The following is a 13,432-nucleotide window of genomic DNA, read 5'->3' as shown; positions in this document are numbered from 1 at the left end:
CTCCCAGTCACAACCCTCAACTCACCTGAAGCCTCAATCTCAAACATCATCCTTGACACTGGGAAGATCCCTCTTGTGACACGATGAATCTGCTGAAAAATTGTTGTGCTTGAGAGCTGAGCAATAACAACCACTTCTCTCCACTGCTCACCTTGGCTGCTGATATCCAGAGTTACTTCATAAAAACAAAGACAAAGAACAGTGCTGTAACACAGTCACCATACACACTTCTGCTGCAGAGACAAATGGGGCCTCGCCTGCTCGGGGGAATACCCTCACCCGGGATGGGGCCCTCTGGCACACATTTAATCCATCTGAATGTGAAAAAAAAGTTAGGACAAGAGTCACACTGTTGCAGGATAACTGATGAGCTCCAGATGTCCTGTGTCCATCTACAAATCCCATCTAGAGTCCAACTACACCCCACATTACACATTCCAAGGCTCCAAGACTTCTCCTATCGCACCAGGCTATGCGGCAGGGCAGAGCAGCCCCGTCCCAAATGCGTGCTGACACCCGTGACACAGGACAGGACGTGACAAACAATGGGCACAAGACACAGACAGAAATCTCTTGGCAAGGAAAATGGCTGCAAGGACTGAGAGAATGCAAAAGGAGATGACCGAGCTGAGACCGATGGTGAGCTGATGAGGCACAGAGAACCCTGGAGGAAGAAGATGCTAACTGAATGATTTATTCCAAGGACAGCAAAGAGGGATGCCTAGGAATCCTACGGTCAGAATGCTGCACCTAACCTCATATTATTGCAAGTCCTAATCCACCATAATGGATCCAGGTGGGGCACAGCTGTCCATACAGCTCAGAAGAAGACCTGACAAGACACCTGAACTGATGCTTCCAAGAGAGAAGAGAGTCTGATGCCTGTCTGAGCTCCCGAGTCAAAAGTTCTGTGGCCCGGGTGCCAGACCAGGGAATGCAGAGATTACAGATGCTAACAATGATGCCAGGGGTACTGACACGGCCCTCAAAGGCCTAAGCTAAAAGACAGGAGATACACAAACAACACACAATGCACAACAGAAAGTGACACGATGCACACCGGGACTGCTCTGCCCTGCACACCTCAGCACTGTGATCAAAAGTGAGACTTGGCTTTTATGGGGCCTAACGAGCCATTTAATGAACACCCCCCCCTCCAAACTGGACTCAAAAACCCCTCCCAGTAATTCCCAAACCAGCACCATGCCTTCATCCCCACTGTGGGTCACAGCCCTCTACTTATCTCTCAGACATCTGGGGATGCCAGTCTGTGTCAGGTGCAAAGAAAGGCCACCTCGTCAGCTGGGAAGGTCCTGCTGGCACCGGGCTGGTGTCTCTCAGACAGCTAGATCAAAGAGAACCAAACATCAGTGCCTGATCTTGGCACCGCATCGGCCAAAACCCCACCACTCTGCTACTCACCACGCTCCTAAGAAGGCCCGGCACCTCCTGACCCTGACCCTCTGCCACACAGGGAATGCATCTGCACCTGAAAGAAAATTAGAACATATGTCAAACACCACCAGGGTAACTCACAAGCTGCAAACACCTTATGTCAATCTAGGAATAGCATCTAGAGCCCAAGTACAGCCCTCATTACAAACTCCCACTCCCCATGGTTTGTCCTACTGCAGCAGGCCATGCGGCAGGGCAGAACAGCTCCGGCACAAATACCTGCAGACACCCGTGACACAGAACGTGACAAACAGGGGGACATGAAACACGACACATCATGCTTGTGGTGAGGGCCTCGAGGGGAAAAGGCAAAAGGGAGCCCAAAGACACACTAGGGAACACACCACACCGGACAACAGGACACAGACCAGAGCTGTTCTGCACTGCCCACCTAAAAGCTGCCATCAAAAGTAGAGCCTCTCCCTTTAGCTGTCCTAAGAGGCCCTTGCAGAAGATTGCTTTATCCTTTGCTCATTTTTGAATCTGCCCCAACAACTCCCAACCTGCTACTCCACCATCTCCAGGCCAAGGCCCCCGACTTATCTTTTAGATGATGGGTGATATGAATCCACGCTGCACCTGAAAGGAGCCTGCCTCGGAGGGCTCTGTGATGGCCTGTGAGCCTCTCGGTCAGCTGCAATAAAGAAAACGAAAACCAAAGTGTGAGTCCAGAGTTATGTGGGCCAAATCCCTGCAAGGCAGCTTCTTGCCCTCTCCTGAGTGTGCCTGGCTCCTTCAGGCTCCAGCTTCATCCTGATTCCAAGGCTGTGGCCTTCATTAGGAGTGGCACCTGGGTTAGAGAAAGGCAAAGTTAAATGGCATTCCTGTGAGTGCAGTGGATCACCTTGTGTGCTGTAAGACACGGCAATGCCTCTGCTAGGCTTCTGAACAGCCTTGGGTGGGGGGGCCAAATAAACAAATAGACACCCTTTCTCACCCTGCTGCCTGCAAACCCCCTCCCAAGAACTCCTAAACTGGATATCTGCTAACCCTCCCGCTCCCAGTCACAACCCTCAACTCACCTGAAGCCTCAATCTCAAACATCATCCTTGACACTGGGAAGATCCCTCTTGTGACACGATGAATCTGCTGAAAAATTGTTGTTCTTGAGAGCTGAGTAATAACAACCACTTCTCTCCACTGCATACCTTGACTGCTGGCATCTAGATTGACTTCCTAAAAAGAAAGACAAAGAACAGAGCTGTAACACAGTCACCACAAACACTTCTGCTGCAGAGACAAATGGGGCCTCACCTGCTCGGGGGAATCCCCTCACCCGGGATGGGGCCCTCTGGCACAGATTTAATCCATCTCAATCTAAAAAAAAAGTTAGGACAAGAGTCACACTGTTGCAGGATAACTGAAGAGCTCCAGATATGATGTGTCCATCTACAAATCCCATCTAGAGTCCAACTACACCCCACATTACACATTCCAAGGCTCCAAGACTTCTCCTATCGCACCAGGCTATGCGGCAGGGCAGAGCAGCCCCGTCCCAAATGTGTGCTGACACCCGTGACACAGGACAGGACGTGACAAACAATGGGCACAAGACACAGACAGAAATCTCTTGGCAAGGAAAATGGCTGCAAGGACTGAGAGAATGCAAAAGGAGATGACCGAGCTGAGACCGATGGTGAGCTGATGAGGCACAGAGAACCCTGGAGGAAGAAGATGATAACTGAATGATTTATTCCAAGGACAGCAAAGAGGGATGCCTAGGAATCCTACGGTCAGAATGCTGCACCTAACCTCATATTATTGCAAGTCCTAATCCACCATAATGGATCCAGGTGGGGCACAGCTGTCCATACAGCTCAGAAGAAGACCTGACAAGACACCTGACTGGATGCTTCCAAAGAGAGAAGAGAGTCTGATGCCTGTCTGAGCTCCCGAGTCAAAAGTTCTGTGGCCCAGGTGCCAGACCAGGGAATGCAGAGATCACAGATGCTAACAATGATGCCAGGGGTACTGACACGGCCCTCAAAGGCCTAAGGTAAAGGACAGGAGATACACAAACAACACACAAGGGACAACAGACAAGTGACACGAGACACACCGGGACTGCTCTGCCCTGCACACCTCAGCACTGTGATCAAAAGTGAGACTTGGCTTTTACGGGGCCTAATGAGCCATTTAATGAACACCCCCCGCTCCAAACTGGGCTCAAAAACCCCTCCCAGTAATTCCCAAACCAGCACCATGCCTTCATCCCCACTGTGGGTCACAGCCCTCTACTTATCTCTCAGACATCTGGGGATGCCAGTCTGTGTCAGGTGCAAAGAAAGGCCACCTCGTCAGCTGGGAAGGTCCTGCTGGCACTGGGCTGGTGTCTCTCAGACAGCTAGATTAAAGAGAACCAAACATCAGTGCCTGATCTTGGCACCGCATCGGCCAAAACCCCACCACTCTGCTACTCACAGTGCTCCTAAGAAGGCCCGGCACCTCCTAACCCTGACCCCCTGCAACACATGGAATGCATCTGCACCTGAAAGAAAGTTAGAACATATGTCAAACACCACCAGGGTAACTCACAAGCTGCAAACACCTTATGTCAATCTAGGAACAGCATCTAGAGCCCAAGTACAGCCCACATTACAAATTCCCACTCCCCAGGCTTGTCCTACTGCAGGAGGCCATGCGGCAGGGCAGAACAGCTCTGGCACAAATACCTGCAGACACCCGTGACACAGAACGTGACAAACAGGGGGACATGAAACACGACACAGCATGCTTGTGGTGAGGGCCTCGAGGGGAGAAGGGAAAAGGGACCCAAAGACACACTAGGGAACACAGAACACTGGACAACAGAACACAGACCAGAGCTGTTCTGCACTGCCCGCCTGAAAGCTGCCATCAAAAGTAGAGCCTCTCCCTTTAGCTGTCCTAAGAGGCCCTTGGAGAAGATTGCTTTCCCCACTGCCAATTTTCAAATCTGCCCCAACAACTCCCAACCTGCTACTCCACCATCTCCAGGCCAAGGCCCCCGACTTATCTTTTGGATGATGGGAATCCACATTGCACCTGAAATGAGTCTGCCTTGGAGGGCTCTGTGATGGCCTGTGAGCCTCTCGGTCAGCTGCAATAAAGAAAACGAAAACCAAAGTGTGAGTCCAGAGTTATGTGGGCCAAATCCCTGCAAGGCAGCTACTTGCCCTCTCCTGAGTGTGCCTGGCTCCTTCAGGCTCCAGCTTCATCCTGATTCCAAGGCTGTGGCCTTCATTAGGAGTGGCACCTGGGTTAGAGAAAGGCAAAGTTAAATGGCACTCCTGTGAGTGCAGTGGATCACCTTGTGTGCTCTAAGACATGGGAATGCCTCTGCTAGGCTTCTGAACAGCCTTGTGTGGGGGGGCCCTCAAATAAACAAATAAACACCCTTTCTCACCCTGCTGCCTGCAAACCCCCTCCCAAGAACTCCTAACTGGATACCTGATCACCCTCCCTCTCTCAGTCACAATCCTCAACTCACCTGAATCCTCAATCTCAAACATCATCTTGGACACTGGGCAGATCCCTCTTTTGATATGATAAATCTGCTGAGGGAAATATTGTGCTTGACACCGCTTGGAATTTCAGGGAGTTGTACTTCTCAATTAAAAAAAAATAATAAAAAACCCAAAAACAATTCCAAAAACAAACAAGGAAAAAAAAACAAACAAAAGCCCACAAACGCAATAAAACCCAAAACACCTAACTCCCCACAGACACAAATAAACCACAGAAAACATCAAAAAATTCAAAAAACCAACAAAAATCTACCAAAAACCCCAAAAAGAAAACAAAAACACCCAAAAATTCCACCAAAAGAAATCCTACCAAAAAAAAAAAAAACCAGAGCGAAACTAAAAACTACAAAAGCACCTTACCACTCCTAAACACAAAACCCAAAACCACAAACCTAAATACTCCCTGTATTCCATGCTGTTTTCTTCACAGAATCTTCCGAGCCTCTGTGCTTTAGATGCCCAGAAACACCTGCTGAAAAGAAGCTGAGACGGGCTGAAAAAGCCTCTTCACTGAAATGAGAGGAGAGCTCTTACCCCAGCACATCCCAGAGAGGGAATGAAGCCCCTCAGCCACGGCTGGGGTTAATATACCCCTGATTGTGCCCGCCTCTCGTTCCCATGCCACCCAGGAAAAGGGAGGGGGCAAATCCCACCAACCCCTCAGAGCAGCTGCAGCTGTTTGGCTCCTCTGACTCACATTCAAGGGCAGTAAAGGGCTTGTTATAGAAGAAAACTTTTCAGAAAAGTAACAGTGCTTTCTTTTTTGCAACAACTACTTGGAGCAGAAGAACAGAAAACTGGTAAGATATAAAACTTTGTGGTAAGGTTACATAGCTAGATCAATTGGGTAATTGGGTAATTTGCTGTTACCTTACATAATTATTCTGTGTTTAACAAAAGCCATCTATTAAATTCACACCCAAAACTCCAGCAGCCCAGCTGGCCCTACCAAAGCTCTATGTTTATGCATACAGTAAACAAAACCAAAATTCCACTAATACCTATCAGAAGTCTATGAAAGAAGCCTATTGAAATTGATCCTACCTCAAATACAAAACAACCCATGCAAAGTTAGCTTGACTCAAAAATCAATTTACACAGAGCTAATAACACCAAGAAATAAAACAACACACCATATACTACCAAAGAATATAATAGTGAAGAAAAAAGAAACTATTTTTTTTTTATTTAATTTAAACTAACTTCTTTTATTAGCTAGAACAAAAGCTTTTCCCAAGACTGTAACAACTTCTTCTCCTTCTTCTCCTTCTGAAATGTCCCTTCTCCTTCCCAAATTCCTTACAACTTCTGAGTTTACATCCAAGCAAAAAGCAAAATTCGTGCACTTGTGTGTTCGATGCTCCTGCCAGATTCTCTGTTTCTCTCCACATCTTCTTACACTTTCAGTCTTCACGCTGTCCTGCCGTGACGAGTTTGACGAAAGAATTGGTAAACGTTAAGAGAGGATTTCCCTGCCTCCCTCCCCAGAGCTGGTTTCCTTAGTGCATTTCACTCAATCCCAGGCCGGCAACGATGCACGCTCACCTCAAGCGTGCAAGGCTCACAGCTGCTCGGCTAAACTCGGCTGTAATCGGCTAAACTCGGCCATTGTCATCTGCATTCGGCTGGACTCGACCCTTCGGCACGGCTCGGCTCGCTTCGGCCGAACTCGGAGCCGCTCTATGCGCGTTCGGCGCGGCTCGGCTCGCTTCGGCCGAACTCGGAGCCGCTCTGTGTGCTCGGCGCGCCTCGGCTCGCTTCGGCCGAACTCGGAGCCGCTCTCTGCGCTCGGCGCGCCTCGGCTCGCTTCGGCCGAACTCGGAGCCGCTCTGTGCCCTCGGCGCGCCTCGGCTCGCTTCGGCCGAACTCGGAGCCGCTCTGTGCGCTCGGCGCGCCTCGGCTCGCTTCGGCCGAACTCGGAGCCGCTCTCTGCGCCCGGCGCGCCTCGGCTCGCTTCGGCCGAACTCGGAGCCGCTCTGTGCCCTCGGCGCGGCTCGGCTCGCTTCGGCCGAACTCGGAGCCGCTCTCTCCGCGTTCGGCGCGCCTCAGCTCGGCTCGGCTCCCTGAGGGCGGGCAAGCGGCGCCGCCTCACGTTACACTCGCCCGGCTCGGGGCTCTCCTGCTGCCGCGTCCCGCGGGCGGCCCGGCCATCGCACGGACACGACCGGGAGCGCGGGGTGGCACAGGAGCTCATTGGGCTGTGACCGCACTCGCGCTAATTAGCGCGCACGAGAGCAGCGGGCTCGGTTCGGCTGAGCTCGGCTCCGTTCAGGCAGCCTCGCAAGCCTGGCCTCGGTTCGCTCGAGGCCGTCAGGTTCCGCCGGTCTCGCCTTGGTTCGGCTGAGCTCGTTCCATTCGGCCGAAGGAGGCGTCGTTCGTTCGTGTTTTTACAAATATCTTTCTATATTGACTGTATATTTCTATATTTAGTTTTATACTTCTATAATACTTTCATTATTCCAAATAAAAACCCCGTCTCTAACCAAATAAATGAAAAACCCCTTCTTTTAAAGGATATTGAAATGTTTTTTATTGATACTTTGTATAATTATACATTCATATTTTATCGTTTCTTTGGATGTATTACATTAATAATGATATATATATAAAATTTTAAAATATATTTAAATTATTATTTAAATTATGTATAATATCTACTGCTACAACTAATTTTTTCTTATATTTTTAATTTTTATATTTATCTGTATGTATTTACTATATATTTCTAAACTTAGATTTCTACCTTTATATTATTTGTATTTATAATTTTTACAATCAAAACCCTGCCTATTGACCAATAAAGAAAATCCGCTTTATTTAAGTATTTTAAAAATATTTTCATGTTTATAATTTTCATATTTATATTTATAATTTGTTCAATATTACATGAGAACACACCTGCTCCTGCACCGCAGTGGGGCCCCTTCTCCTGGGGACCTTGGGGTGCCCCAACGGCATCAGAGCCCCGAGTCTTCACCCCCTTCTCCTCTATTTAGAAACTACACTGGAACTTTTTTCTGGAAACAAAGACATTACCTAAATCCTCTCCCCGTGTCCTAGACAGATGGATATTCAGTTATTAGTTGGCTGGGCAGCAGTTTCTTAAATAGAATGATAAACAAGATGTGAACATTTTAGCTACAAGCAAATAGGCAAATCTGAACATGATACTGATGGCCAGCCACTGAAGTTATTTTGAAGGAATTTTTTAAACAATAAAATACTGATACCACAAAAATAAAGCAAAAAGCTAACTACTGGCTAAGAAAAAATTAATTTTGACAGCAACAATATTCCAACCACACAGGCTTTTTCCCGATGTCATACCTTATAACTACCTCTCTTGGGAATTCTCATCATGTATCCCAAAAGGAATAAATACCTTAGAGCGTCCTAAAGCAAAAAGTAGCACACATGAGCTCCTCACACTCCCAGGAGGCCAGCACAGCGTGCACTGAGTCTGCAACAAATTCTGCTCACTGAGGGTCTGCAAACAAAGGTTCAATTGATGATTTGAACTGATTTTAATGGGAGGTTTTCTAAGCAGTGAAGCACAACAAAGAACAAACAACAACAATTCTTAAAAAAATCTGCAAGTTTTATTTAGCATATATGCGACTGATTTCCATGCTGTGGATTCTCACTTGGATTCGTCTGTAGGTTCAGGAAGATGACAATGCACACTCTGCCTTCCCTGAGCCCCCCAAAGCAGCTGAGCGCTGCTCCGTGCGCTCAGATCATCAGGAGCTGGATTACACGTGCCCGAATGGACTGGAACTGCTCTGTGGCAGATTCAGGAGACGATGGCAGAGAGGGGCTGGCCGAGGCGTCGTCCCAATTCCATTTCTGTGTGACGAGAAGCGGTTTGTTCCCAACAGCTGCAACAATCCCCAGCTCCCATCTGTGGTGAGTACTGATGGCACAAAATTGGCAGCCCGAGGAAATCGTCTTCTGGGCTCTAAGTGGTCGGGACAGGGTCTGATTTTTTGTTTTGTACTTGTATGAAGATTAGTACAACAGGGCCCTGATCGATGACATGGCAACACAGAATTAAAAACTCCCTGACAGGACTACATCGACTTCTAGGAAAAGACAGAAGCTTAGGACCCTTCTGAAATCTACTTTTAATCCAAAGCACGGGGATTGTCAGCATGCTGCACCTTCCAGCTTTTCAAAGCAGCTTACCTCTGAAGACCAGGAAACATTGATTTCTACAGAAACAATGGGCAACCCCCAGGCTAACCTCAGCACCACTGTTTAATAGGGGACCTGCCAGCGTGCCAGTCCAGCTTCAAGTGTGCTTTACTTCAGTCTAACATCCCCTCAAAATTCTTCTCACATCTTCCAACCCTGAAATCTTAATTTCCCCTAAAGCTTCTCTTCATTAGCAATTTCCAAGTAACATGGTATTTTTACAACATTCAAAAATGTCATGCTGGACTGTGCTAGAGACTAATCTGCAAATATAAGCTTAGCAAAGTTTGAATTGCCTTGTCCAGAGAAAAAACCTACAAGTGAACACCTACACCTGCCTACAAAGAGCTAACAAGCCCCTGGCAGCTGCCAGCATCAAAGCACAGCGGATGTTTCTAATACAGGGTAAGGATAACAATATCACCTTCTGTTCTCTCCAGCTTCTTTTCCCTGCAGTCATATTTTGCTTCTTATGATTTTTTTAGTCTCTGCATCTTCTTGGACAGCACCGAGCCCGACGACAAGGATACGAGAGTCTTTCCCTGCCGGACGGAGAGAACCAGGAAAACAGTTAAAAAAAGAACAGGGCAGTTTGAAATTCATACTTGCAACGAGAAGCAGCACCTAACCAACAGAACAAAAGTAAACAAAGCATGATACCTCCCTGGGGACAGAAGACTTATAAACTCTCCAGGATTTACAATTCTAGCGACCAACCCCTTCAGGACAGCAGCCAAGTGTCCCATGGGGTGGTGCTGCACCAAAGAACCATCTGAGAGGTTCCAAAGAGTGAAACGCACAATATTTTGCAAAGACAAAAAATCTTGCAAAATAACAAAAATACAATAGATGTAAACTACAGGGCAAGAGTACAAGTGCTACCTTTGGGAGCTGGAACCGTCCAGGTGAGCACCTGATAACTGGATCCTCACCAGAGTTTGAACCCTTCAGGACACAGAAGGGTTTTCCCCAGGAATTTCACAGACTGAGTTTGGACAGAAGCACGCTCGCCGGATCCTCAGAAACGTCGCCCATTCTCCAGGCGTCTGGAGAGAACTGCAAATGGCTCTCACGTAGTTTGAGCTAGTTCTGTAAGGTCTCAGGGGGAATTTCACCAGATGCAACCAAATTGGGCAACTCCCAGTGGGACAGAAGGAACCCAAAGCTTGGGTAAGCAGAGCTGCAGCAAATACTGAGGAAACAAACAAAACAGCGTAAAAAATAATAAACCATCCTTTTTTTTCCTCTTGCTTTTGTTTTTTTTCTTATTCAGATCAGCATAGCAATTAAAGAGAAGGTGAAAAACTCACCATTACTGAACATTTCATCACCTGTAAGCTGAGCATCCTTAGCACAGAGGACTCCAAAGTTAAAATTCACTGATCCCTGGGAAATAAAACCGAATATCGTATGGTAAACAATCAAACAGCAGACATAAAAATTTGTTTCCTCTAAGGACTTTCAGGTACGTATGTATCTTTGCATTACACATTAGAACATACACTTTATACCATCACCTAATACATAATAATTTACCTTTAAATTTTGATAGTATGGCATGAATTTTCAACTTAAACTGGTGATCTATTATTATTCAGTTGGTGCCTACAGTTATTTCTGCTGTCACGTGCAAAAAAACATGAATTTTTTTTACTGGAATGAGCAATTGATTTCAAAGTCATCACAAGCCCACCAAAACACAAAGCTCTGTTCACTGGACGGCTCTGTGAGCTAGAAGTAGTTAGGCTTCTACTTCCCTCTTGTTCTTCCAGAACCAATAAATCCTGTCAACAAAACCAGGATCTTTAGCCCGCTGCTGTGAAAGATTCTACGAGGATGATGGTTTGATTTCTGTTTAGAAGTTTTGATTTGAAATGGCCAGTCCAATGGATAAAGACAGTTTAAGTAGTATTACATTACTATTATTATTATTTCTATTATTATTTTTACTAGTACTACTACTATTATTATCACCTGCTACTGGAAGAAACAAACCAGTAGTACCTATACTTAATTACTTTTATTTCCAGAAAATAATAAAGAAAAAGAACCAAACCAAAAAAAGTCACTTCCTACCTTTTATATCAAGGGATGAAAAATTTCTCTTGGGCTCTTCTCCAATTTCTCAAGACTCATAGCACTGAAAGGCAAACAAAACCGTGCTTTATAGAAGGGCAAGTGCACATTTCAAGGCTGAGCCACCAACTGATTGCAGTGACAGCAGTTACAACATGAATCGTTCCCAGAGCCTCTGTTCAATGGAATGTTCTGTGGAATTGCCGTTTCTTTCCCAAAACACTAACTTCCAACACTTCCTAAACGTATTTTGTATTTTAAAACAACAGAAGTTAGTGAGACTCTGTGTGGAGGTCAGGTTTAAATTTATTTCCTTCCAAAGCACAGAGCTCTGTTCCATCACCCTTCCCTTTGGCTCTACACTGAATCATGGTGAGCATTTGAGGAGGGCTCAATAACCAATTCTATTTCTCTCTTTTTCTAGTTCTCTCTATTCCTAAATCATTCAAGATAAGTCAAATGAAAAATGACAAGTCCAGCATCAAAGTCACACTTTTTCCCTTTGTCTGCTCAAGAACAGGCTCTAAATCCACTTACTGCTGCCTTCAACGATTCAGACTTGCAAAACCATTCTTACATGTTTTACAGGTTTATCGTAAAACCCACAGAACGCAAGCTCTCAATTACAGGAAAAGGTACACAGGCAAATATCTAAAGGGATCACTTATTTGTAAATACATACCTTGATAGAGAGCGCACTGAGAACGTTTCTGTGGGACTCTAAGGGACGCATGTTTTCTGAGCACCCTGGAAACAAGAAAAGCTAGGATATATTACAGGACATCCCCACTTTTTCTACATATTCAAATAGGATTTTTAATAAAAACAGTTCAGTTACAAAAGAAGGAAGAAAACCAAGCTAATTTAACTCAGCTGTATTTACTGCCGATTTAGAGAAAAATGCCGGGCAGCGTCGGCCGCTACGTCACAGGCCGCGCCGGCAGCAGGGCCTGCCGGGAGTTGGAGTCTCGGGCTGGCAGCCACTCATGTGCCGCGTCAGCCGTTGCGTCACACGCCGCGCCGGCAGCAGGGCCTGCCGGGAATTGTAGTCTCGTGCTGACAGCCACGGCTCCGTCCCCCGCCACCGGGAGCTGCAGTCCCTCCCGGGCATCAAACGGGTCCTTCGCCCCAGGGCGGGGAAGGACCTGAGGCAGCACCGCTCCTCCCGGATGCCCTCTCTTTTTCCCTCCAACTCTTTTTCTTTTTTTAACTCTGTTTTTCACCCCTTTCCCTTCCCTTCTGCTCTCCTGCTTTCTTTCCTTTCTTTTTTTTTTTTTTTTTTTTTTTTTTTTCCTTTTTTTTCCCTTTCCCTTTCTTTTTCTTGTATTTCTAATCTTGGTTTGCCTTTCTAGCTTTAGAATAAAAAAGCAGCAGTAGTAACTTTCAGGCTACCTGGGAGTAAAAAAAACCCCAAAACTATAATGATTGAAAGAAAACTATTTATTCCCTGGGAGCCTGAAATTTTCTACTGCTGCACATGACGCAGAGCTTTTTGTTCCTTCTTATATATAGTTGATATTTCATACTCACTTTATACACCGCCCCTGCCGTCTGCACCGGCGCACCGTCTGCGCGCAGAGCGATGCGGCGTCGTTCGGTTCTGTTTAAATAAACTCGGCTAAATTAGGCTTGGTTCGGCTTAGGTCTAAAATCGTTTCGGTTCGGCTTTTCGTCTAAATTCGGCTTTTCCGGCTCTTCGGCTGAACTCGGCCCGGTTGGGCTAAAGTCGGTCATATTCGGCTCTTTGTCTAAATGCGGCCAATGCCGGCTACACTCGGCTATCTGTTACACTCGGCCACACTCGTCTCTTCGGCTCATCTCGGCTGTTTTCGGCCGCACTGGGCTCTTCGTCTCAAGTCGGCTGTGTTCGGCCACACTCGACTCTTCGGCTCCACTCGGCTGTTTTCGCCCACACTCGGCTCTTCGGGGAAACTCGGCTGTTTTCGCCCACACTCGGCTCTTCGGCTCTTCGGAACAATTCGGCCCGGCTCGGCTCCCTCAGGGCGGGAAGGCGCCCGTGAGAGGACCCCGGCACAGCGAGGCGTTTCCCCACATGCCTGTCACAAACCCGCCGAAATACGCCCGCCCGCGGCGCCGCTGAGACCACAGCATGTGTCGGGTACACTTGAAACGCCACAGAAAATACCACCGGGGCCGCGCCGGGGTCGGTATTCCATGCAGGCAGTCCACTGACACCCACC

General features: G+C 47.1%; 1 long non-coding RNA gene across 2 annotated transcripts; it reads right to left on the bottom strand.

The window, feature by feature from the left end:
• Positions 1 to 8,590: 8,590 nt before the first annotated feature.
• LOC131570431 (uncharacterized) lies at positions 8,591 to 12,131 on the bottom strand. 2 transcript variants are annotated; one of them, XR_009275878.1, is made up of 6 exons: positions 11,914 to 12,131; positions 11,232 to 11,295; positions 10,466 to 10,541; positions 10,038 to 10,347; positions 9,580 to 9,697; positions 8,591 to 8,807 (listed from the first exon to the last, which is right to left on the bottom strand). It is a non-coding gene; the product is annotated as an uncharacterized LOC131570431 (long non-coding RNA). The 2 variants fall into 2 exon arrangements; XR_009275877.1 differs by having other exon boundaries at positions 10,088 to 10,347.
• Between the last annotated feature and the right edge of the window lie 1,301 nt (positions 12,132 to 13,432).

Source organism: Ammospiza caudacuta, chromosome 34, assembly GCF_027887145.1.
Source record: "Ammospiza caudacuta isolate bAmmCau1 chromosome 34, bAmmCau1.pri, whole genome shotgun sequence".
Classification (NCBI taxonomy): domain Eukaryota; kingdom Metazoa; phylum Chordata; class Aves; order Passeriformes; family Passerellidae; genus Ammospiza; species Ammospiza caudacuta.
Note: the sequence above shows the minus strand (reverse complement) of the source record. Positions and strands in the feature narration are given on the sequence as shown.